Below are 27,006 nucleotides of genomic sequence, written 5' to 3' on the forward strand. Positions count from 1 at the left end.
ACAAACAAGTTCTATCACCTCTCAGAGTCAAGGGCGATGCTCCCAATTCCTTCAATGAATCTAATGACTTAATCTACATCCTGTACACTGTCTGAAATAGAAGAAATAGGTTCAATCAAGTTCTGAAATGTTATCAAATTGTGTAGACCATGTATAAAATTAACAATAGTGTGTTAAATGACATCAGATCTCACTTGGAATGATCTGCCTGCTTCACTTAGAAAGACAGAAGGAGAACACAGAACTGCTCCAGATTTGCTACTTCCATATCTGCCTATTGAAGTAGAGAGAGTTCAGTGCTCCACTGCTGCAGGCTGACAGAGGTAAGCAGGCTTTAGTTTCTGATTTCTGATATAAATGACAAGGACTCTTCAAGGCAATTTGTCTGCATTTACTAGAAGGCATTCCTTTTTTCCTGAACCCTATGGACTCAGCTGTTGATTAAGATTTCAGATTAATTCTTTGGGTTTGCAGGAACACACAGTCTGCCTTCTCAGCTGCCTGATGAGATTAATTAGAGAAGTTAAAATTATGACCAAATGTTGATATCAGACAGTGTACATGGGGGAAAATGCAAGACTGACACATCTTCCTAGACCTAAAAAGAAGGAATGAAGAATGGCAGACTTGCTCTCAGGATTCTTCCAGACTCACTGAGACTACATGATTGAACTGAGTTTTGAATCTAGAGCCTTTAAAACTCGTTAGAGTTTCTCTGACTCTTTTACCTAGCCATTTACAAAGGGGATTTCCTGCCCAAGCAGACTTCATCAAAGCCTTTCTTACCATTCCCATGCAGTGAAACTACAGGAAATTCCTAAAGTTCTCCTTTAAATGAGGGCTTTATTAGTGTAGTACAGTGGTGTTTGCTCTCTGAATTGCTCCAAGGGATCTATCTACAGTTACGTGACTAATTGTTCATCTCCTAACATTCCTGGGAGGGAAATGTTTATTTACTTGGATTATATTTCAGCTGCAGTAGAAATGCTCACAAAATGCCATATCTTGGCAATGTTCCAGCTATACTGCAGGGCTCCGAAGAAATACAGGAATATCTATACTAACCCTTTCTTTCTCTCTCTCTTTCCTTAACATCTTGGATTAATGCTACAATGTACTTCAATCAAACCTTCATGGTCCAAAACTGGATCCACAGAAAATATGTAAAAAAATGATTCTTTTATCTTGCAGAATTGCTTAGCAAAATTATTCTTTTCTCCATTAGTTTAGTTTTACTGACTGCTTTATCTATTACAACGATAATCAAAACTGACTTCTGCATAAAGCATAATCTGAATTTGAATCTGGAAATTCATAATTTTCATTGAAAATTACATTAAAACTCATCAGTGCTTTATTTCTGCTCTATGCATCAGTTTCTGGATATAACTGATAAAGGCAAGACATCTTGCAATATTTTGCAACAAAAGTCCTGCTTTCATGTTTTCCTATCGAGCTGACACACACAGAAATAGAATACCACTAGTTTATCTGTAGGTATCATTTGACCAGAAATCACCAAAATAGATGCATCATTTGAGTAAAAGGTATCCTATCATTGCTGTGAGGAACTGTATGCTTTTTTAATTTACAATTGGAATTTTCAAAAGCTTAGCTGTGAAACCCAAAATTGGTACTATAGTCATTGCTGGATTTGAAGTTGAAACTATAAAAAATGAAGAAACACAACTTATAAACTGTTTCCTGTGAAGGATGCTTACTCAACACTTATAAGAGAAGAAGGCATCTTTTTTTAAAACATTTTATCCATTCAGCAACTGACATTTGTAAGTTTTATACTTGTACTGCTATGAGAACAAGGAATTTTTTTAGTGCAAGAAGGAGAAAGGAGGAAGTTTGACAAGAAAATCCAAATTAATTCTTTACAATACATGCAGTAAAAGTAAGCTGTTCAATTCCTTCCCTTTTTAGTCACCTTTCATAGTTTTTTTCCTCATGAAGAATTTCAGCACAGTCACTTGGCAGAAATAAAGGGATTCTTTTTTTTATTTTCAACAACCAAAATAAAAATATTGTGTTAGAAATGAAATTAAATGAAAAGCTGCTGTTTTGTTTCCAAAGAAAAATGAGTGACAGAATAAAAATGTACATTAACTTTTTAACATCAGATTAAGAACTTTTTTTGCTAAACAAAATAAACATAAACATAAACAAAATAATGGAATTGACAACAGTTGGCTGTCTTTAACAGACCAGCAGAGGAAGGAAATAGGGAGAACAGATTGAATATTTCGGCGAGGAATGGGGGATACTACTTGACCACCCTGATCTGGCGATGAAGGAAAAGAGGAGGGAAGAGCCAGCAGTCTCAGAGCTACCTGTGCTTCTGTCAGCAGCAGCCTCTCAATGCTCATCTCCGCTGGCCCATCTATAGTGACCTTCCTCATGGACGCTGAGTGAAGAGTCAGCTGGAGACAAAGGATGCGCAAGACTGATTCTACCTCTTCAAAAGCTTCCAGTCCTTTAGAGGGAGTGAAAAGGAGTGGCAGGGACACAGGCATCACGAGCTCACATTGAGTTCCTGAGTACTTACAGAGCAAGGCACAGGCCCAATGTATCTGATGAGAGGAGCAGTAAGTGTTGGGACAAAGCAGATGCCATGATGTTGCCAGTGAAATGGTAAAAGGAACTTTGGTGACACTGCTAGCTAAAGAAGGGGCTCTAGAGGGTGTATAAACAGTTGGTTTCTCTTCACCCTCAGCTTTGGCTAAAGCCCAGCAGTGGACTGGAGCCTGGATTCATTTCACTCAACTTCAGCATCTTTTTTAAACTGCCTAAATTAAGAGTTTAATTGTTCTAGTTCTTTTTTCATGGCTGCTAGTGAGAAAGCCATCTCCAAAGAAAGGATCAGTCCACCTAAGAAATAAATCATTTACTTCTCTTGGGAGGCATCTGTTTCCCTGAGTTGTAAAGGCAGTGGAGGATGACTACACTCCAAAGGCAGGCATCTTTAATCAGGAAGATAAAACTAAAGCTCAGATTGCAATGTCAATTCAGTTGCACATACACGTGTTTTCTGACCATACAACAGTATATTTTCCATTAATTTTTGGTAAATACAGCATCTTTTGATTGTGAGTGTTGCTCCAATAGCACTACAAAACCAGAGACAAAGTCTGGGCTTCATCCAATGACTTAGTTCAATTTATTTCATTCTTTTCACATCTTAAGATACCTGCTGGCAATAAAAGAGTAACTTTTGATGATAAAACCTTGCCTAGTGTTTCTGAACTCATAGCTAAATGAACCACCCATGCATGAAGAGTAAATCCCAAATTATTTTCTATATCAGTCACTATACTACATGAGGAAAAAGAAAATTACTGCACAGATGCAATAGTAGATTTAGTTTGGATGGGCTGTGGTCAGACCTTTAAAATTCTGGTGGGATTCATCTCAGACTAATCTATATATCTAAAATTAACCATCTGACTCTAAAATGGGCAACTTGTGTTCTCTTTCCAATCAACAGAAATGGCATATCCAGGAGGCAATTATACTCATCTTAAAATAGCTGTCTACAATATGAGAGATGCATTTTTCATAAAATCTGGTATTCTCCACTTTATAAAGATGGTCTAGTGTGACCAGCCTAGGCTTAACCAGACTTTTAGACATCTAAACTGAGGTCAAATGAATCCTACACCCAATTTACACTCATATAATCACTCAAGAGTATTTTTATGCCACAGAAATTAATTTGATAAATATAAAACTATATTGATGTACAGCCAAAATTTTGAGGAATTATGGCTGCTTTGTGGGAATTCACCATATTTTTTTCTCTTCTGTAACTTAGATAGGCTGAGATTTAATTCTGCTTCCTGAAAAATAAAACAGAGTGAACAGTTGAATGGAGAAAGTCTTGGAAATCTCACTGATAGATGAAAATACCAGAAAAGTAATTTTCAAGGGTTGCCTTATTATATTAGCATGACGCTATGGCAGTGACACCTTTTTGAAGCTAAGATCCTGCCTTTGAGCAAGAGCTGGTTGCTATTGTTTGATTCATTTTACTTGCTTGCATTCTTTATTCCCATTATAGAAGTCACACTGTTTACTTTCAAAGAATGTATGCCCACTGCTACTTTCAGTCAAGCATCTTCCTCAACAAGCCATCTAATAACGATGAAATACCGTTCAGAATTTTATTACAAAGGAAAGAAAAAGCATGTCAGATGTTTCCTTTAAAACTGAAGAAATGCCTAAGGAATGCTGAATCATCTTTGTGAAACCATCCACTCACTTCTGCACTTGAAGTCTCCCAGAACTGTCACAGGACAGAACTGGAAGAGAGTACACATCCAATATGGGCTGATGGAGAGGCCAGATTAAGGGGATGCTTGGTCTACATTATTGTCCTCTCGGCAAACATGGTTTACTCTAGAAGAAATTGTGGACAGTCTGTTGTTTTCATCAAACTTAAAGCCTTGGGCATATGGAAAGCCTTGATTTAGGAAGTGTGACCAGCACAGATCACCTGGAATTTCCTTTTCAGGGAAGGAAGCAAGCTGTTGAGTGCAAGACTCAAGGCTTTTCCACAAGAAGATTAGCATCATATGACTTTTGCTAAATGTCTTTGGGCTTTTCTGCATCTTTTTCCTACAAACAGATGTGGATTTTTTTAATGAAGATGATTGCTAAGACTTCTGTTTATTTTTTTCTAAAAACATGAATGAGCTAACATGTAGTCTTGATCTGATCACCAAGTTAAAATAAACCAGAACAACCAAATTTATATATATATGCATAAGCACACAGTTGTCTTATACCAACTGTATCAGAAACACTTTTGTCTTGATTTTCACACCAGCATGGACAAATCACAATAAAATATTGTGTGTTTGTTTGTGCATGTATGTGTGCACACATGCGCAAATTGATTCTAATATTTGTCCTGATGAAACCTCTCATTATAAGAAAGTAATAAAAGAGAAAACTAGCAACACTAAGTATTTGAACAGTTAGGACTTTTTAGAAGTTTTATATATAAGATTATGAAAGAAAATTAACCAATATTTCTTCTGTCAGAATAAGTTATTAACTTGATCCATAGATGGGAGCCAACAGTGATTTTCTAACCAGTCTGATGGGTACTAAGGAGAAGCTTAATAAATCTTTTCATATTCACATGCTAAAGTAGTGTGGATTTTAAATAAGATGCAGGAAATTCTGTAACTCTGAAAAAAAAATTAACTTATTAAGCTTCTCCTTAGTACAACAAAAATACCCAACAATATTATTTTAACTTATTTTTACATTTAGCTACATGGCTTTATATTATTAATATATTTTAATGGAGCTGCAGATCACACCTGATATTTTTGATAACGCATACTGAGTCCATGCTGCAGCATATTAAAATGAGTGAGCGACTACAGTAACTTATCTGCAGTTGTATTTGATAGGTAGAAAGGAGCTGTAAACTGGATAAATAAGCATGTAAACTGGATAAATGAGTCTTGTTCCCAAGACCAAAAGGACACAAGTAGTAAAAGAAAGATGTTTGTCATGTCATGAGGAGAATAAAAAAAATATATTTTAATATTTATTTATCTATTTAATATCAGCAGTGGGAATGGTGAGGAGCTGAAAACCAAACAGCATCAGCTACATGGTGGATTAAGAAGTCATGACACATCTTTGTCCACAGAAACCAGAAGGTGAATAGGAAAAAGTGAGCTGTTTATTACAGTGACCAATTCTAAGGAGTTACAAATTTTGCCTTATTATAATTAATATTTCCTGATTTTATAAGAGTGGCAATTAAAACTGTGCACAATAAACTAAAGAATTAGAATTCTAGATATGAGACTAAATATGACAAATGATTAAATATTTTTTGGGTAAGCAAAATTAAACCTAATGTAGATAATTTCCTGTCCAAGGAAAAGAGAGAGACAACTATGCAATGATTTTTAAAATCCTTTCGTGCAGTCATTTCATGCTAAATATGCAGTTTCTCACTCCGTTTAAAAAAAAAAAAAAAAAAAAAAGAAAAAAAGAGAAAAAAGTGACAATTTTGGCTAGAGACAACATGGAAGAGTATCTCCTACATATAAGTGAGAAAAATGTTTGATTAATAAATAAAACTTCTGAACAGGGATTATGAAATATAGATAAGAAAATAATATTTTACCAGTTCATGTAAATTTACATCACACACTGAGGTAAAACATAGCTATCTGAGTTTGTGTTGGGTATGTGGTTCTTCATGCCTCTAATATACCTCAGAATAGTATCTAGCATTCTTCTAAAACAGTATAATGCAGAAAGATTTCTTCCCTTGCGAAAGGCTCCAAAAAGCATTCCCAGAGTGTATTGTATGATAGTATTATTTATATCTTTTTTATATATATGCATCTCGGCATATACAGTCAAATTGGTCATATAGTCCCTACCACAGAGTTCATTCACACTTATCCTAAACATGAATAACCTAGGTTCAAGTAATAAAAACTAAACACTGCAAAAAAGACACGCACAGCTCCTGAAGACAAAATACAGGGTTTGCATAAGTTGCTAACTAAAACCCTCTATTCAGTCAGCAATGCCAGTATCTTCGTGTTTCTACTGTTTGACACAATGATGGATTATTTATTTACTGAACAGCACTGGTGGCCAGAAAATCTGATTTTCATGCATGAAATCCATGAAACCTCAGCCACTGAACAGCTTCTTTTACACGTGGCAAAGGTCACCTATCAAGGGATTTTCTCACGTTTTGTGTGATTGGTCATGCCTCATTTCCTTCAAGAAAATATGATTTCCCCAAAGTGTGTGCATTTTAAGAGACTCAAAAAGACTGAGAAAGTTATTTCCTCTTTGTCTGTGATAAGCACAAAATATAGAGACTAACCTACAGGGAATGACAAGCAACTGTTTGTAGCTGGAAACCATATTTAATCCTATCATTAAGGAAAACCTCAGAGCACACTAGGAACAAAAAGAGTGCAAAACTAGACACTTAACCTTGTCACTTAACCTTTGAGACTTGCAAATATGTAAAGAAAATATTCAGTATATTTGATAAGTGATTTCCCTGTATTGGAAAAGTATTACCTGTTCATACTAAGAGCTTCTATTCTTTTAAGCAATGGGAAGTCAAAACAAATGACATGATACTGGATTTTTACAGAAGTTTCACTACTCTTAAACACTAAACAATTTTATTTCCATGTTCTAATCTCTTGGAAGAACTGAAAGAAAATTACAGCTCATGTTACCCACTGTTGGTGCAGTACTTTTAGAAGGTGGCATTGCAACACATCTTCATTGTGAGTTTTCTTTAGGACTAGGACTGCCTCGTATGTTACATGCATGTGTGAAGCACCTATCACAATGGAGCTCTGCTAACAGTTGGGGTCCTAAGACACCAAGGTGACAGGTAAATATATGAAAATAGAAATGTAGAAGAATCCCCTGAGTGTTGCCTTTTTGTTTGTTTGTTTGTTTGGGGGTTTTTTGTGTTTTTTTTGTACTCATACAGCCCATAGACCTGTCTTTTGAGAGGCTGAGCTTTAGGATGATAATGGATGTTGACTAATAAATGGAGAATCTTCTGCAAGATCTTTCAGATTTTCTGTAGTTTCTGGGAAAGGTTACACATCTGCAAGTGACAATCTATGCCTTTCCTCTAAGGAGTGATTCCTTATTTTGTGATTTCTTTCTTCCTTTTTATTTGAAAACCATTGAAATGAAAACCTGCTGTACTGCCAGTACATTTTATTACGTCATATAGTAAGTCATCACAAAAAAAAATTCTTATTACTCTTTCTACAGAGCAGATATCTGACTATAGTGCAATAATGACAACAATGTCTAACATGAAGAATACACAGAAACAGGACATAATGTCAAAAGGAAAACATTCTCATCTCAACTGAAAAAATGTAATCTGTCCAAAGAGAAATTCTGTGGCTTTTAACTTGTACTATCAAAATACAATTTTCTTCACATCAGAGAGGGGAAAAAAGAAAAAGAAAAAGTAAATAAAAAATGAAGAAGTTTATGGTTAATGAAGGTTCCAGGCTCTTTTAATAATGTGGGAATGTTTAAACACTGGCATAGTGATATATTTTAATATGTTAATGGTAATATATATTGTTCATTTGGCTGCGTTATTTACAAAGGTTCATAATCTTCCTCATATCTTTGGCTCACAGTGTTGATTGCGTCTTTTGGCATCTTTTTGCCAGTAGGGTAGTGATGAATTACTGTGACAGTTCAGAAAAAATGTAAAAAATGATCAGGGAATAGAAAAGATTAAAATACAGTGGTAGGAAAAGAAATACTGTACTTCAGCAACAATGAAGAGGAAGGTGATAACTGTAAGAATGTTTAAAGTAGATGGGATCAAAAATTTATTAAAAAATACAAATTGACTCACACACCTAAACGAGAAAGATCATAATAGAAATTCTCCTGTGCTAGCTGAAACAGGGAAAAAGCTGCTATTAGCATAAGTCTGTAATCAGTACAAAAGGGAAAGGATGAATTAGTACTGTTGACATTTTTAAAAAGGAAAGATTTAAGCTGCATGTCTGAAGAGAAAGTGGGAGTTAATGAAATCTTAATAATATTTGGTATTGGAATATGGAATATTTTTGCATGGCAAGTCTTGAAAATTACAAAGCTTGAGACATTTAAAACAAGACTGGACAATAAATTATTTAAACATACTGAAGAGTGCTTTCACAGTTGGGTAGAGAGGAGTTAAAAACCTCATATCTGTCTTCTACATCTAACTGTTATACCTCTCCTATAATAAAAAATAGTCTGCAATACTTCATTCCACGGATCATAACAAGCAAAATACAATGCTTATCAAGGAATTTTGTGTCTGACCCTTTTTCTTCTGGGGCAGAACTGCATAGCAATATTAATTATATATCATCTTCTAGGTTGTCTACAGCCATGCCACTCTCATAATAAATGTGATCAGATACTGTGCACAGTGTTGCCAATACTGATGCTATTGAACGGGTGTGTGCCTCTCTTATGTTAATTTTGCCAGCTCAAACTTGGCTGCTGCTCCAGCTGCCACTGCTATTTATGGAAAGCAAGTTTGTATTAATAAACCTCTCGCGTAGTTACAAATTGCCTGGAATAAGTATGACTGTTACAGCTCTGATTTGTCTTGGGGAACTGGAAGGAATTTTACATGTAGATTGTCAGAATAAATCAAAACAGTGTAAAGATTGTTTTATTTGTTAGCTACTCTCCAGATAATATTCTTCCTCTAAGTACATGGTATAATGGGATAAGGTTTGTATAAAATAACCAGGAGTATTTACCAAGGAGTCTTACATTTTGTACAGAAATCCTTCCTGCTTTTTTTTTTTTCTTTTTTCCCCTCTCCACTGAACTGCTGAAAACTGAAGTTAATCCCTGAAACAGGATGTTATGTATTCATTTTGCAATAGCCTTCTGTTAATTTACATCTTATTTTATATTTAACTTTTCTATTTCTAGATTGCATGCAATTAGGTCATTTACAGATTTGTCCTGCCTTCCTTTCTTCATCCTTAAATAAATTAAATAAGGAAAAAAAAAATCCTGAATTCATACTTCACCTTATATTAAGGATTTCCAGTGTTTCAGAATACCCATAGAAAACTTTAATAAAAATACGTATTTTTGCCCATACATGTAGTAGATAGGCTCTGTTTTCCTGCAAGATAAACACTGTTTGGTTGAAATAGATGAACAATATATAGTCTGCTTTTAGCTTAATTTTCTAAGAATAAGTCCTTTTCCATTTAATGAAAACATAATATTTAGTATTTAATGCAACATTTAGTTGAGCCATAGATAACAGTTGCAACACTGTTTATCAATCAAAATAATAAAGATGTAGTTGCCTTATTTTTACTGACAAACAGAAATTCACTACAGTGGTAAAGCAGTTCCATTTAAGGCCTAGTGAATATTTATTTTTCAATTTTGTCATCACTACAAGAAAGATTAGCAATGGTTTCAGTGACAAAACTAATTCAATGCCAGAGAAAGAAAGGGGAAAAAAACCCCAGTCAATCCCCATAGAATCAATTCTTTTATGAATTTGGAAAATAGCAAGTAATCATTGCTTGTTATAGTTTTTGACAGCTTAAGTATAAAAAAATCAATTACCATGAAACTGCTATCCAGATTAATGTTGAAAATAAACCTGCTTTTTAGGTACCTGATAACATAGCATTGATTTTTATTGTTTCAGGGAGGCTGCCTATATTTAATTTCTTTTATTGATTTTTTTTTTTCCTTAAGTCCTATATTCAATGCATGGGAGATACAATGCAATTTCTTATAGCAAAGTAATGCCAGGCACCAAGCCTGTGAATTAATTTTACATGAGTGAAAGCAGTGCTTAGTCATTTGCTGAGTATTTGAGAGCAAAACTAGTAATTTTCCTCTTTATTATTTATAAATATCAAAAGGTCCAGAAGTGGGCATGGTGGTATGGGCTCAAATGAGAAGACCTTGCAGTAATTTCTAATATCTTGACACTGCAGCACCTCATGTCCTATGCCTCATGTACTTTGAATGCCAGTAGTGATTGAAGGTTTCTGGAAACTGGGGGAAAAATATAATCAGCAAGATTTCCAATTGGCTTTTGAGACCGTGCGTTTCAAATCAGAATGCAATTTTAAACAGAATTGAATGCATGATTTAAAAACAACACACAACATGGCAATTAAAAAAAACCATATTGTTTGGAGCTTAAAGTGGTTCTAGCCTTTTTTTCCAACTAACAAATAACTAAAACCAAATAGCATCCATGAGCTTGTATGAGTAGAATTTTAATGATTTCTGCATCAGCAAAGGGAAAGCAATGTCTTTTTTGATAAGAGAAATGCAAAAGTTTCCTTCAAATAAGTGTAAAATATGCAAATGCAGTAATTTGGAAAGGTAGAATGAAAAGTTTGGAGCAGTAAGCATTGCAGTTTCACTGAAATGTTGCTCATCGTGTCATGCATTATAACTTTATAACAGCAGCTTTCCTTGTCTAAATATGCTAGATAAGGTGGATGCTCTTCACGGAGATTGCCTGTTATCTGGAGATAGCTCAGAGGATGAGTTTCTCTGCAGCAAAGCACTACTGTATTTATCTGGAGAGGAAGATGATGACATCTGAAAGTGGGTAAGCAAAACCCGACATGAAGGAACTATAATGCTCAGAGCCAATTTACTGCAGCAGGTGAAGATCATACTCCACCTGATTCAAAACAAAGTAAAGCCTGCCCAGCTTACCCTGAAGAGCTTTCAAAGCTTAATAAATATGTCACGACTGTACCTGGAAAGACTTGATTCCTCCTGAACATTAATCTACCCTTATGACTTTACCTGTGTGAAGTGGGGCAGTGGGTGGTAGTGTTATGCTGCTGTTTCCTCAGTAGAGAAGCTATTCTAATCAGGGGAAGGAGAAGGGATGTATCTAAATTAAGTTTGAGAAGCCCCTTCTTTACTAATCATTTGATCAGAGGTGCCATAATAACACCATTCATGTGATTTCTCCTGGCAGCTCTGCTTTCATTAATGTAATTTGAGTAGCATAACATGGTCAGCTCCAAGAGTTTTATTGAAAAAAATGAGTGAGAATATTGATTTGAAAGGAGTTGGATTTTTTTGTTGTTTATTTGGTTTTAATTGGTGCACATATTTAATAGTCATGCATAATTATCATTGCTTTCTATGGTGATACTACCTACCAAGTTTCCATCAGGAAGTAAGAACAGTTATGCTAGGTCCTGTTCAAATTTAACTACTTACCACCTTTATACAGTGTCTTGATACTGAAATTTCTGTTGAACAACTGGTTCTAGAACAGATTTTTGATAGAATGGTTAAACTCAGCATCAATAGAAAATAACATAATGTTAATGATAAATTATCCCTCTATGGGAAGAAGTTGAGATGAAAGATGATATCTGGGCTGTTTAGGCATCTGAGTTGCTAAGTTATGAGGCTGATTTCCTTGCCTTTCTCTAAAAATGAATTAATTCCTGCAGAGGATAGTTAGGGATGGAGCTGACTCTCCACCTCTGGAGGAGCTTGTTTCTTTCATTTGATCTCATGAGGTATATAGGGAGATTGGCTTCCTAACATCAGCACCAAAAGTTGGAGGGCTAAAAAAGAGGATACTAATACTATTTAAAGGTCCTATTATGCAATATTTTGTGCAGCAAGCCTATAAAGGAAGTAATATTTTGGAGGTGTTGATAAACGTGCTGCAGGTATATGTCTGAGTGCATAAAGTCTGACCTGCAGAGTAAGGTACTGCTAGATTTCGTGCACTGTCCAGCATTCACAGTAAGCCTGCAAGTCTGACAGTTTAACTTCCTACAGCAGAAAGTTGATTGGGATATCACTAAGACACAACAAGTCTGGTCCAAAAATGCATCACTTTACTGTCTTTTTTCACATTGAGTTCTGTTGTGGAGCCTAACATAATCTGCTTTCTACTGTAGATAGGTGGGAGTGTGTAAAACTTACCAAACGTACTTGTGCTCTGAATAAAAACCCACTCCACCTTCATTTATTCAACACCTCTCAAGATTTTGAAAAGGTGAAATATTTTTTACTTTAACATATAATGTTATTACCCTTCTGGTGTTTCAAGAAAGGCTGGATGAGTCCATCAAAACAATATTCTTTCAAAGTCTCCTCAAGGAGCATTAGGAAGTTGCTTAGTTCTCTATGTGTGGTGTCAAAGCGCAAAGCTACTTTATAAGAAAGATGAGTTTTAGAGGAGCAGAACTGAGGCTTTTTTTTTCTCCTCCCATCTGAACAGCTGTTTGTCAAGAGAAAATGTAAAACAAACTGGTGAGTTCAGACAAAGTTTCATTGTACAGATATCTCACAATAGTATTCGTTCATGGTAAAGATATTACTTTTCCTATTGAGATGATGCCTGTACTACTTCCAAATTGCAAAGTAGGGGTGTGCTTTTGCTCTCTGGCATCCAGGTAGAGCTCCATGCTCTGTAGGGACAGACATGAGCATATCCTTTACTCCACCTTCTGGTCTTTATGCAGGGGAAAAATGCACATGTACACATAGTCTATAAAGGCAGTCACAGCACTAGATCTGGACATCTGGGTATTCAGGACCTGCAGTGTACATTAGCATATCTCTGCTGCACAATCCACTTAATGCCATGAGAATAAATTTGAGGTGCATTGCTATGAGCAACTGCAAGATGCTTATACAGCTGATGTTCCTGTACTGTGGGTATCTAGAGAGTTTCACAACGAGTAAAATTATTGAACTATAAGAATACATATAAGATGGGATCTGAAAGTCTTTGTTCATGGAGGCCAAACATGGCTGAAGCCAGATTTGATAGCTCTGAAGAGTCTGGGCAACACATAGCTGTTCTCAATTATCTGCTGAACAAAATTACAAGGGACATGTCTACTGAGGCTTAATAAATACTTAAAATACTACTTCTGAATGAACATATATCTCAAGTGCAAATGATTGGGAGCATGGGTTGGAACTCTTTTGCTTACTGAATGACTGCTCTTCTCGGCACCTCATGAATGAGGAAGAACAGACATTAGAAAGAACCTCCGGCAAATAATTCTAGAGCACACAGTTCTTTAATATGGTCATTATCAACTGGAAGATGAAGAGCATTGAAATATGCTTATCCCAGGCTCTGGTATTTCTGTTTCTGCTTAGAGCTGATAAAGGAGTAAGAATTCACTTAACATTTCTCTTCTGTTCTGGAAGTAAAATACGTTTGCAGCGTTCTTACACTCTTCTTCACATGCCCAGTTTGGGCCATGGTTAGAGACAGGTTTGGTCTGGTCAAGTAAAGACATTCATAAATTCTTAAATTATAATCTAAATAATGAATTCTGTCATTTATTTTAATGCAACATCCTGACAAGAAATATGACTTCTTGTTTACCCGTTTTCTTTTCTGTGATATGATTTTGTATATCAGTTAATTATTATTATTCTTTAAGCAGTGCTAAAGAGACCCCAATCAAAACCTGGAACCCCATTATTTTATACAGTCTTTACCCATACAATGAAAAAAATAACTTCCATGGTAAAGCACTGACTAGCCCAGTCCATGATAAGACAGAACAGATTGGTACTACCAAGACACAAAGAAGGAAAAATGAAAACAAACCAGCTAGATTTATGATAAATATTGATCAAAAAATACTATTGCTAAAATAAACTTTTGAAATTGTATTCTAGATAAAAGCAAATGGGCAACCATATGAGAAATTTCTTTAAATCTGCCATTGTTACAAATAACATCCTTACAGATTGCTTTGCAAGAAACCAGCTTGTCAGATAATTTTCATATAGCCTTAGAAAGCAGTAAAAGAAGGTTCTACCTAGGGAAATGTTCACCAAAAATCCACAAAAGTATTTTCAGGGAAATGACCTACTTTAAGCTGCAGCCTGTGATTTGTGTGTGTGCAGTAATGTTTCTGGCACTGAGGGCAGATATTCATAGAGGATTTGCAAGATCTGATATTGGTGGATCTTGTGTTTCTGGCAAATTATTGGAATTATTAATTGGAATTATTTCATATTAACACTTTCTGCTTTTGTCCAAGGGAAATGCAGAATGGCAGGTGTAGTGTGGAAGGTTCTTCAGCTTAGTTACAAAATAACACAGAAATATGGGGAGAAATCCAGCCCCACAGTAGTTATCCACTAAACTCTTACTGGAGTTAATTACATCACTGTTTCACCCATAATGATAAAAATAATTTAAAAATAAATGTTACCCACTGAAGCATAAGAAAGGCTATCAACAGTAGGGTGACTTAACAAGAAAATGTGCTAGGCTACTTAGAGGCAAGTGTATCCTTCCTTGCATTAAGCAGGCAAAATTGACCTCAGTTAGGTTTAAGATAGTTATAAAATAGAGCTCATTTACCTGGTTACTTACCTGCTAGAGTTCCCATGGTCCCTGAAGATACACCCCATTTTTTCATATCTTTCTCCTAAAGCCTCTTCACCAAAACACTTTCCCATACCAGTTGCCCTGCAGTAAGGAAGCAGGAGCAGCCAGGGCCCCCAGGCAAAGTAAATGTCAAACTCTAAACTCACCCAGGGAAAGCTTCACCACCTCGTTGATTATCAGGGCTACACACCTAAGGAGCATTCCTGGAAACCACCAAGCAACACAGAGGTGCTCTGTACTCCCAGAGTGCACCACTAGGCCTTAGTCACCCTCACCAGCTTCACCTGGGACTTCTACCCATTCACCCTCTGCTCCTGGTTCATTTTCCCTTGTAGAGTAGCCCAGGTATTTTTTCCTGTGCCTTGACAGTATTTTTTTAATAATTTTAATATGAGCCAAATTCTTAGAACTACTTGCCAAGTATTTTGGAGAGAATACTTAGAGGATAACAGCTCTAATATTGCTCCTGGGAGACAGCAAAGGAAGTTATTATTTTGATTTTGATTTTGCAATATTGTTTATTTTTTAAATAAAAATGCATGTAAAACATAACTATTTAGCATATTTATCATGAATTAGATGCAAATGTACCATCAAAGACCATAGAAAATGTGGTTGTCACTCATAAAACTTGCTCCTTCCACAGGTTTATTAAGGAAGAAAGAAATCCTCCATATACCTTTTTTTTCTGACTTGGACATTTTTGGCCAAGAAAGAAAGTTGATTGGAAAGCTCCACACATTGTGAATATATTGGCATAATTTCTCAATAAAACATTTATTCAGACTTTTACTTACATAGATCTAGTACGGGGGGTGGTTTGGTTATTTTTTTTTAATTTTTTTTTTTTTTTTATTAATCAGAATTGCTTTATTCAGTGCTGTAGGGCAACTCTTGATTTTAAACACCTGAAGTTCTCACCCAAACAAATGGAGTTATCCCAAATTCAGTGAATACAAAGTGTTTACATACCCAATATATTTTTATATCTTGATGATTTTGCTGCTTTATTTATTTGCTTAGCTGTTCAAAAATATTTGGCCAGTATCTACTTAGGAAAAAGATGGGACAATTCAGTGGTTACTGCTTTAATCAGAATGGAAGGGCAGTGAATTTCTCTGCTGCATGTTTCTTAGAAACATAGAATCTCCTTGTGTTACTTGCAGCTGGTGCCATTTCTCCTCATCTACCCAAATTCCACTGCCAAGATGGACCTTTCCATTCTCGAGAATATACTTGTCCATTACTTGAACAGGGGCAGGATAGTACATTGATGTATTTGCTTCCTCACTGAGGGTCTTCTGTACCTCAGGTTCAGGCTCAATTGATTCTGGTTTTACTTTTTCAAGCTCAATGGCAGGAATCTTAGAAGCAGTACATCCTGGAGTCTCCTGTTCAAGTCTCTGAGCTCTTTCATTTCTGACATGAGTGCCCCATACTCTTTGCCTGTTGCACAAGCTGTCTCCGTATTTTCTCAAGCTCCTGCTGAATGTGTCTCATTTCTTCTTGTTGCTGTTGGTAACTCCTCAGCAATTCTTCATACAGAATCTGAGGAACTACAGCACCGTCCATGTTGTTCATGTTTTCCCAAGTCTCCATAAAAGCCTCCTCAGGGCTGGAAGTATTACTGAGACTCATCCCTTTCTGCTTTTCAAGGCAAGCAACAACTGCTTCAATGCTTTTGTGTGTACCTTCATTTTGTTTCCTCCCATCTTGTCTCTTACTGTGTCTAAGCTCCACATCTTCTTCCCCATGTGTGGTCTCAGGTAAATCCCTCCATTTATGACATAATGCAGGCAAAGGTAATTTCATATCACAGAAAAAGAGGACTTTTATAGAATGAGGGGAAGGCAAGTTCATCAAAATCAGAATAGAAACATGAATTTCTCTGTGAAAGGCAATGCAGCCCAGCCTACAGGAAAAATTACAGTTTATTTTAAGACATATCACAAGGATTTTGTAGAGCCATTATAGCTTTGACCACCATGCTCCCTCACATCCCCACCCCAAACCAGCTCATGTCATTACTCTAGGGCTTAATTTCAGTTGTGTACTTGGTGCAGCTCAAAGGCTTGTATAAAATAAAGTGGACTATAAATCATTGGTTCCAAATTGATTACTGGGGGGCAGGGGGGAAGGTGGGTATGTGGAGTGGAATAGAATAGAATTGAAAATTAAGATATTAAATGGAAATACTTGCACTTCCTTCATCCTAATAGTAATAGGTGACTTTCACACACAGTAGAAATCTGGTGTGGTTTTTTCCAAACCTCTTTATCCTACAGTGCAAAAGAGGAAAATTCCTGCTGCAATCTATTTTGGAATAGCTTCAGATTAAATAAAAGTTTTACTTGAGTTAAAATTTCCTTTCTCTTGGGTTTCATCATTCACAAAAAAGCAGCAAAAAACTGCCCCCCGAAACCTCTCACACCTTTAAGAGGTGTACCATTTATTATTCTGTTATAAAGAAGTAAATTCTTGCTAAATTCTCAAGAAAAACTGTTCTGTTTTTTTTTTCTACTCTGGAGAATGATTGGAACTGCCAGTAGATCATGTCAGACATAAACATATTAAAAAAGTCCGGTACAAACACTGCCTTTTCAAAGTGTTGAAATTCCTAGCTGTAAATTAATATAATGTCTTCTCTAACTACAGTCTAGTGAGATATGTAAAAAAAAAACGAGCAAAAAACCCCAACCCAACCTTATTCTCTCCTGTATCCTGGGCTTCTAGTCTAATTGAACATTGCAGTTATTGATACAGAGTTATGTCTCTTTTGTTTTTTATTTATATAAGTTTAACATCACTAGGAACACCTGTCTCCTGACACATTTTTTATTTCAATTGCTTTTGACAATTAAGTAGATTTTGGCAGGATGGATGACAAATCTAACTTCCTCTAGGCTCAATGGATTCTTTTTTTCCAGACATTGCAGTTGTCTTTGCATTTTCTTGGTAATCCTAGTGAAAATAGACCCATGACTAACTGCTTTGCTCAAGCATTTAATGGAAGACAGATAGGCAGTAGGTTTCAGATATTTATATCATTAACTTCAGGTGCCCCTTTTTGAGATTACAATTTATCCAAAAGAATTTGAACTAGATTTCCATCACATCAGTAAAGGTAAGAAATAAAATTGTACTAATTCTGTCCTTGGATATGCAATTGTAATGTCTATGGAATTCTGTAGGCTGTGAACCTCCGTAAAATTAGATAGATGTCATTGGACAAGAGCTTCAGTTATTATTAAGACAGATATGGAGGACTATTGCTTCTAAAACTCGTTTTTTCTCCCACTCTTTACCTCCCCAAGACTGTGAAAGTAAAGAGCATTCACAAGAGACACAGAGCATACACTAGGACCTCCCATCTTTTCTCCTGAAGGTTTTGATCAGCATAGAAATAGTTCTTGACACTAAAAATTGGATTGCATTAGTATTAATATTAAACAGTGTGATAAATGAAAAAAAATTTGCATTAATTTCATGCTTCAGACCAAATGAGACATTGCTGATAAAAATAAATACATTCACTTCACAGTTTGAAGGTTATCTTAGCAACTAGAAAGGTTAAAGGTTGTGTTTGTTTAATGGAAGATCAGGTACTACAGCATGAGATGACAGATATACTGGGAAAATCCTGTGACTCAGAATTGGGGCAAAACCCAATAAACATAGCTTGTCATGAAAAAAAAGAAAAAAGAAAAGAAAAAAAAAAAGGCAAGCAGGAAAACATGTATTTTCCTTATTTCTTGGAAAATGTTTATAATTTGACAACACTTCCTAAGCGGGACTATAATGAGACCTTTCAAAACTGAATTCATTGACAGAATAACTAATAGTAAGGGCGCCGCATTCCAATTTTAGATAATAAGGTTTATAGCTCTGCATCTTATGGGTCATTATACTCTTAAATTCAGGACTTTTATCTCAAGTGAGTTCTCTAACCACGAGGTAACTAGTTATTGGAGGGTTCCTTCCTCTCTTTCCCATTTTTAACCAAAACCTTTAATGAAACCTTGAGAATACTTCCCAAGGAAAAATAATCACTAAAATCTATGTATTTCTATGCAATTTTTATTTTTAACAAATCAACATTTTTTCATTGATATCTCTTTTGTCTGAATAGTCTTTAACAGCATTAGGTCTGAGGTTCCTTGCCCCTAGTTACATAGAGGGATGAAGGATGCTGTTCAGCCATCTGTCTTTCCCTTTTTCACCTGAAACACAATGTTTCTGCTGCATTTTATGCCTTGCATTTGATGGGGAGAGGGAATTGCCCCTTTTGCATTCTGACAGGTAAAAACTGTCGCAATTCAAGAAATTATGTTATCTCTTCATGACAAAATCATTAAAAAAGAAAAAGAGAAAAAAAAGAGCTCTTAGCTGTGTGAATAAGCAGGTGGCCATGTCTGTTGTGAAAAAGAAAATGCTCTCATTTTAACTGTGACTACTGAAAGCTTTGTAGTGTATCATTATCAACAGCTGACATCTGTGCAGAACTGTCCTGTACGACACCGGTGTTTCACATCTCACATGCAAGTAGCTTTTAAGCAGGGATGAAATAGGATCTGGGTCAGAAATCCCCTAGGGACTGCCTATAGGAAGAAAAATGTCTGTAGCCAGAGTTCCAAATCATTGCCTGTAGGCAACCCAATTCCAAACAGAAAGAGACGAACCAAAACAAAAAAGCAGAAACAAAAGGTATATAGTTTTCTGACTTCAAAAGTATTTCCAACCTGATCTCCCTTCACTTGTGTACATCAGCAGTTGGAAATCTGTAGTTGCCAGATAACCTTTCAAAATAATTATAAATGTAGAAATGTTTCATGTTGGGGCAATTATACACATTGCATCATGATGATTAAATATAAGAAGTTACCTCCATAAGAGTTGCTGTTTTCTTTCTGAGCAAATACCCACAGCTAAGATAGAGAAAGGGAATTAGGAGACAATAGTGTGGATGGAGATTCAGGCCATCATTCACAGGACATCATTCTTGATGTCAGTGACCTGAAATGCTCCATGATTTTAGGGAACAGAAGAACTACCTCCAGCCAACATTGTTTATTCAGGATTTCCACTTTTTTTTGTCTCAGATGCTTTGCCTAAGATTGCACATGGAACTGCCACAGAAAATGTCACTTTGTCCTCCTAAATACTAGAGTCATTTTGTGATTCATGTTTCTGAGCCCCAAAGTTACCTTATGAGCCTTAACAGAAGAGGGAATAGAGTAGAAAGGGGGAAGAGGTGTAGCTATTGCTCTGTGGGACACTAAGGAAGATTGACTTGGCAGAGAGTACATGATGTGATTCACTGGAATGAGTGTTAACAAAGCCATACTTGGGCAATTATTAGGGTCCCATGGAAAGTAACCTGTAATTGTGGGACTTAGCCCTTAGCACTGCAGTTTATGTGAAAAACAAAGAGAAAAAATACATATATTTAAGATAATGCAGAAAAGGACCTGTGGTTTTAGAACTGTACATTTCTCTTTATTAAGTCATCACATTTTCAATCTCCTAATCAACACAATGTTAAGAGGCTTGAAATCATTTTATCCTACTAAGCCTAGCGCTCTGCTCAATTATCATCATAAAAAGGAATGGCTTTTGTTCTGCAGTTCACTGCAATTGGTTTCCAATAATTACCTTTATGTCTTTTTAGCTATCTAGTTTACAGAAAAGATCATAGTGTACATAAAGTTTACATTAAAAAAAGTTCAATAACTTGTTATCTGAAGATAACAATTTAGACTTATGTTCACTGCATATATTATGGCTTTTGTGGCTTCTTTTTCCTTTGAATGACTCGGTCAACGGTTCATCACATTTGCACCTCAGAGGCAATTGTTACCCACTCATGTGTGAAAATAGCAGTCTATTTAGATTAAATTGCTCAAGATCATCATAGATTGGTAAGAGACAAATCATAACATTTTGCGCGAAAAAAGATTATTGTTGCCTTCCACCTCACGCATTCTGGGGCAAAATTTTAAGTACTATACAAATGTATTCTTAAGAACACAGAAAGAATTCAAAATTCATTCTGTTTCTTCTGCTCAAAGAAGATAAATGCACTTTAGAAAAAAGGAAGAAAGAAATGACAACAAATATGTTAAATAGTTACTCGTGTCATCATTTAACACATCCTACATGATAGGAAAAGTACAAGAATATAGGAAAGTCTCTCAGGAAAAAATACATATCAGAACAAAATATGCAATTTTTGTTATAAATAGAGTATGTACGATAAACATAGATACATGCATTAAACATTTTAAAATCATCAGATCACTTGAAAAGTACATGTACCAAGTATGATGTTATACTTAAAAATATAATTTATTTAAAGTATTAAATGAATAAAGGAATTAAATTGAACAGTTTAGGCCATTTTCTATACAAGTTGATTTTAATTTCTAAATTGGAGTACAGAATAACTGTGTTTACTTTGATTCATTGCTTTAATCAGTTTGCAATTAACTGAGGTGGTAGTGAAAGTGAAGGTGGTCTGTACTAAATATAAATATAATTGTAAATAGTAGAAATATAAGTAGTAGAAATATAAATAATATAAATAATATAAATAATATAAATATAAACATAAATCCAAAATGACATTTTTAATGTAATACCATCTTGGACATAGAAAATATACTTCTTCAGGCAAATCTGTCTTTGAAGACAGTCTTTTTTCATCATCTTTGCTACTTGGAATTACACTAAACATGTTAACGTAACATTAAAAATAAGGTGCTGCTACAAATGTTGCTGAAAAATCTTGCATTAACAGTATTTTTCCCTACAGTAAAATTATAGATGTAGGGCAACATAAATGAGGAGAAGGATAAGCAAATTCTGTGAACTGACAATAAAACAAGAAGCTCTCAATTCCAAGATTGAGCTATGCATGAAAGGTGAGTCATGAATATGTGAGGAAATCACTAAAATACTTTCACGTAAAAATAGTGTTAACATTTCTGTTCAACATACAGTGAAAAAATTGACAGTAAATTGATCATAACAAAAGAATAAAAAGTGTTCAGTTTAACTGTGTATTTCAAAACTAAAGGCAAAACCCTGGAGCACTGAAATCAGTGACATTTTCTCCCTCCTGGAGTATGATCTGAACTTCTTTCTAACCACACAGTAGTTGGAGGAGTACCAATACTGTTAGCTCTCCTTGAGCACAAGTTTCCGTTGGGTAATTGTTTCAAAAGACAAGTAAATTATCACATTTAGTTCATTATTATCTCCTGTGATAGGAATGTTGGATAGAAAAACGATAATTTTAATGATAATTCACTATTTTGGCATGTCTTATTACTATATGTGTGCATATACGCAGGTACACAACTGACAGAGACAAACATTAAAGGCAGGTACAGGTCTGTATGTGCATACCTGTGAGCACACAGACAGACATGCAAAAAGCAAAAATGCAGCTTATGTCAGTTTAGGACATGCGCCTTAGTAGAGCTAGAGGAGGGCTGGAAGCACTGTGTTTCAGGTCGCACCAGCTCAGTGGCAAGCTGGACCTAACTTCTCTACAGGATTTCTGGGGCACAGTAGCTCAGCACACTTAATAAAGCTTCAAAGGGTACTGCATGCTGTATGCTGGGCAATGTTGATGACTTTGTACAATACGCACAGACAAGCTTTCTCAGTTACAGCTCCACAATAGTGAGCTGGTTCCTGGGGATGCTGCACCCTGCTTAGGGGCATGCCCTTTTCCATGCCTGCCTCACTGTCAGCAGCATCCATCGTCCTCTGCCTTTGACCGCTGGGAGCACGGCAGTCCAGTCCTATTTTCTGCAGGGAGGAACTTCAGGGCAGAAGGAGATTCCCTGCAGTTCTGCATCTCTCAAGTATTCCCACAGAAAGCAGACACGATTTGGCTATTCGTTTCCATGACATAAAAAGAAGAAAAATGCTGTATAAATATGTAGAGGTTTCTTTATCTCATGGAGTGTAACTTTATCTCATACGAGGAACAGAGAAAGCTTTCAGAAAAGAAATGAAGTGAGAAAAATTACTAGGCAGTCTGTGGACAGCTAGACATTCTTTGGTGTTCAGAATACCTTTTTTCTGAATAACTCATTTATTCTTTTTGGGGTGTATTCCAAGAAAATCTCTACTTGACTATGCATAGAAATTTGCTTCACTTAAAGATCACAACTAGAGTTCCTTTTAACAATGGAGTGAATTTTGTCTTTCGTGTATAGCTAGAAAAGAATAAAAATTAATTTATAAAAATAAGTATTACCTAAATTTTATGTAACTGTGGCAAATAAATTATTGTTTAAAAATTTGTTGCTGATCCAGATATGTTCATCTTAAGAACCTTAACAAACATACAAAAAAGCATCTGCGTTTATTTCATATCAGGATTTTACATTTACAACTTAACAAACACTAACAAACAAACAAACAAATAAAAGCAACCAACAAACTCTTCTCTCTTCATTCAAATGGTTACAGGAGTGTGGCAGTGATGCATTTCAGGTTTTTTACTGCAGATATGCAGGGATGCTTTTGAGTCTCTAGCCTAATTTGTGCCAAAGTCCACCCCCTTAGATAACCTAGCTGTAGACAGGTACTTGCTTTTTCAGCTGGGAATGTCAAAGGTGTCTGAACACAACGCTGTTTTCTTATCACTGACTGATTTCAGAAATGGCGATGCTTTAAGCCTAGTAGCCCAGTGGACCACCTAGTCTAGAGACTGGCCTTTGATTCCCATCTTGACTAACAGCTGTGACTGCACGAGGATATGTTCCTATAACTGGAAAACAAAGCTAAACACAGCTAAGTAGTAAAGATTCAAAATATCCAAAATTTGGTGTTCTCAACAGATTAGAGTTTTCCGAATTACATTTGGCTGTGTTTTGCTCAGTATGATGCCCAATTTCTAATCATATTGAAAATCATAATCTTAATTTATTCCCCAGCAGGATTTTTTTTATATATACTCAGTGTTAAAAAAAGAAAAGAAAAGAAAATAAACAAACAAGAAAAAAAAATACAAACAGTGGGATTCTATTTACATTCTATAGTTTGCAACTAGAACAATCAATGTATTTAGACAAAAAGAAAGATGTTCACATCATTAACATTCCTTGGTAAATCTTTCTGGTTGAATGAGTATTTGAATATCTAATTAGTGTTGGTTTTGAGACTCATGGGACTTTACAATTACCTTTTCAAATGAAAATTGATCAAGGATGAAAAGAAAAGGAAATATGGAAAAATACTTCTAAAATTTCTTATGAAAAGATGTGTATATTACTAATTGAACTAGAATCAATCATTTCCTCTATTAGTGAGAGTATCCAAGATTTGAAAAACTGTTGAATAAATATTACTACTGTGTTCACATAGATAGAACATTTTTAATTTAAACAAAAACTATATTTTAAATACTACCCAAGGGAAGAATTATGAGCTGTATTTGAGTATACTGTGTGCTGTGGAGTAAATACACATCTTTCCTCAAAAAAAATTGAAGAAAAATGTAAAAATAGGTAACTATTCTAAAGTCTAGTTCTCTTTTGAAACTGTCACTCGTTGTCTTATTGATTTTTTATTTACTGCATGCTCAGTATTTGTATTTTAATATCAGCCATGTCTGAGTCTGAAGGGTTGAAGTCTGTTGATGGAGCTGAGCAGATGATGTTAAGTTACATAGAGAAATTTGCTGTACTGGGCTCAGTTTTGTGCAACTGTATCATAGTTATGGTTTTAAAATTTGCATGCTTTTAGATAAAAAAATAATAATAATCAGTGAATGACCTAAAAAAACGCCAAACAGGTAAAAACTTAGATTATTTGACTCATGCTGCTAGTAAAACACAACTTCCTCCTGTCAAAATGGATGTATCAGTCAGTACAAAGGCATATATGACAATTATCTGTCTCTTGAATTCCCCTCTTCCCTTCTACTGAAAACTCTCACTGACTTTTAATATGCGTGCATGCTCATTCATGTATTCTGTACCTTCTTTTGTGATGTGCATATAGAAAAGACAGATTCTTGTTTACCTGTAATTGTTTGGGTTGGGTTGTCTTCTCAAACCATTTTATACATATACACTCAAAAGTTGAAATTTTGAACTAAATATTGCTCTTTTTTTTTTTTTTTTTTAATGTATGATTGGACAGGCTGGATCAATGGGCACATATGCTAACATATGCTATGGACAGGCTGGATCGATGGACCGAGGCCAATTGTATGAGGTTCAACAAGGCTAAGTGCCAGGTCCTGCACTTCGGTCACAACAACCCCATGCAACGCTACAGGCTTGGGGAAGAGCGGCTGAAGAGCTGCCTGGTGGAAAAGGACCTGGGGGTGTTGGTTGACAGCCAGCTGAACATGAGCCAGCAGTGTGCTCAGGTGGCCAAGAGGGCCAATGGCATCCTGGCCTGTTTCAGGAATAGTGTGGCCAGCAGGACCAGGGAGGTGATAGCGCCCCTGTACTTGGCACTGGTGGGGCTGCACCTCGAGTACTGTGTTCAGTTTTGGGCCCCTCACTATAAGAAGGACATTGAGATGCTGGACCGTGTCCAGAGGAGGGCAACGAAGTTGGTGAAGGGTCTAGAGCACATGTCTTGTGAGGAGCGGCTGAGGGAACTGGGGTTGTTTAGTCTGGAGTAAAGGAGGCTGAGGGGAGACCTTATTGCTCTCTGCAGCTACCTGACAGGAGGTTGTAGTGAGGTGGGGGTCAATCTCTTCTGCCAAGTAACAAGCGATAGGACGAGAGGAAACGGCTTCATGCTGTGCCAGGGGAAGTTTAGGTTGGATATTAGGAAAAACTTCTTCACGGAAAGGGTAGTCAGGCATTGCAAGAGGCTGCCCAGGGAAGTGGTTGAGTCTCCATCCCTGGAGGTATTTAAAAGAAGGGTAGACGTGGTGCTCAAGGGCATGGTTTAGTGGTGGACTTGGCAGTGCTAAGTTAATGGTTGGACTTGATGATCTTAAGGGTCTTTTCCAACTTTAATGATTCTATGATTGTATGATTATTAGTCAATTGGCATAGAGCCAAACTAAATGTACATTCCTACTCCAGTACTGAAGACTGAATCTAGAAAACACACTTGAGTTAATTCATTGCGAGCAAGACCATGAGATCACTGGCATAATGTAGGACCCAGGCCAATGTCCTATCATTTTGTCTAATATATTTACAGTATATGTAAGTGTATTTTTAACATATTCTGCTAACTCGTGTATCATTTTAGAGTTGAGATTTGGTATTTTATTTACAAAGGGTGCTACTACAAGCACAAAAACTACAAAATAATAGGTGAATAAATCTGTTATCTGGACATTACGAAGTAATCTGTGACCTTTCCTTACGTGTAAACCAAATAAATTCATTTGCTTTAGAGTTTTCCAAAATTTGCACTATTCTCCTTCGAGAAAGTTTCTTTCAGTACCTTCAGTCATCTCCTCTCCGGACAGAAAATTCTCACTGTTTAAGAGCAAAAGTATGGACAAGTCGGTATTACTTATGTGCAGCAGAAGATCAGCAGACTGTTCTAGTTCTCATCTTCGACTATAAGACTGACATTTAGGCCTGTGCTGTTGTGGACACTAGCATTTGTCACTAATTATTTGGAAAGGAAAAAGTGATCCCTGTACCTTCCAGAATATGCTCAGCACTGGTTTTAAACTGAGATTGGAGCAGGATTTTTTGCATTTGCAAGTACTATCACAGATTAATCTGAAGTAGCTGAAATAAAGACATTATTTTAGTTGTCTTTCTTTAGTTGTACACTGTTAGTGTCAGTTAATTTCTGTCTGTGTGCTACAAAGGCACAGTGGATAACATTAGCTACAGAATCCTGGGCTAAACTAAATCAATCTTAATGTTGCCTGACACAGTGTTTAAGAGAGTCCGAATGTACCTTTTCCTGTTTCTGCTCAGGAGCTATGGAGATGTCTGCAAAGCAGCAATGAACTACACCGATCAGCACAGTACTGCCAAAAACATATTTACAATTCAGCTTTGCTTATATGATATTGTTTTATGCTGTCTTTGAGATACAGG

The 27,006-nt window shown here is 35.9% G+C and overlaps 1 long non-coding RNA gene and 1 pseudogene across 1 annotated transcript; one reads left to right on the plus strand and one right to left on the minus strand.

Annotated features, from left to right (window-relative positions):
* The first annotated feature begins 237 nt into the window (after positions 1-237).
* Positions 238-25,393, plus strand: LOC148053408 (uncharacterized). Its single transcript, XR_015708047.1, has 4 exons — positions 238-323; positions 7,314-7,408; positions 11,040-11,161; positions 25,118-25,393. It is a non-coding gene; the product is annotated as an uncharacterized LOC148053408 (long non-coding RNA).
* LOC148053409 (BEN domain-containing protein 5 pseudogene) lies at positions 16,045-16,768 on the minus strand (annotated as a pseudogene).
* Positions 25,394-27,006: the final 1,613 nt, after the last annotated feature.

The sequence above is a fragment of the Nipponia nippon genome, unplaced genomic scaffold (genome assembly GCF_047370975.1).
Source record: "Nipponia nippon isolate SJK-2023a ecotype South Korea unplaced genomic scaffold, ASM4737097v1 scaffold_4, whole genome shotgun sequence".
Lineage (NCBI taxonomy): Eukaryota > Metazoa > Chordata > Aves > Pelecaniformes > Threskiornithidae > Nipponia > Nipponia nippon.